The following is a 618-nucleotide window of genomic DNA, read 5'->3' on the forward strand; positions in this document are numbered from 1 at the left end:
AGAAACTGTCCTTCCTGTCCTTGGACGTGCTGGAACCCACCCAGCTGGCTTGCGGCGAGGGAGCAGTGACTCTCCTCCAAGCTCCCTCCGGACTCGTACCCACAATCTCGTTCTTTCTGCCGCTACCCAGAGCTCATACCTGTAGGTGAGGGTTGGAGGGAAGATGGACTTCTAAGTCGGCTCCCCCTTCACCAAACTGGTCTGGAACAATGCGCCCACTCATGCCCGTCTCATGCTCCGTTTTCCTTTCCCGAGATGCTTACACTCACGCTCATGGATATCACAAACAGAATTGGATACAAGGAGAGACCATGATGGACACCCAATGGAAACGTGTTTAACTTTGGTTAGCCAAGGACCAGATGGCTCATGGCGACGGCCTTGGTAGCCCAAACTCCTGCTGTACCCTTTGCTTTGCATGGAGGTGACCCCACCTATTTCTACCTGATACCACTTTGCCTCCTGCTCTAGCTCTGGCTCCTTGTCATGCAAAAAAGAAGTCTCCAATGTAGAGTTTGTCCATAAACCTACAAGTAACCCTGAATGCAGGAATACATAAAAACAAGCTTCTCACACCAGATCACAGCTTCACTTAACGACAGTCTGGTTTGAAACAGG

Source organism: Stegastes partitus, unplaced genomic scaffold, assembly GCF_000690725.1.
Source record: "Stegastes partitus isolate 25-593 unplaced genomic scaffold, Stegastes_partitus-1.0.2 Scaffold276, whole genome shotgun sequence".
NCBI classification, from domain to species: domain Eukaryota; kingdom Metazoa; phylum Chordata; class Actinopteri; family Pomacentridae; genus Stegastes; species Stegastes partitus.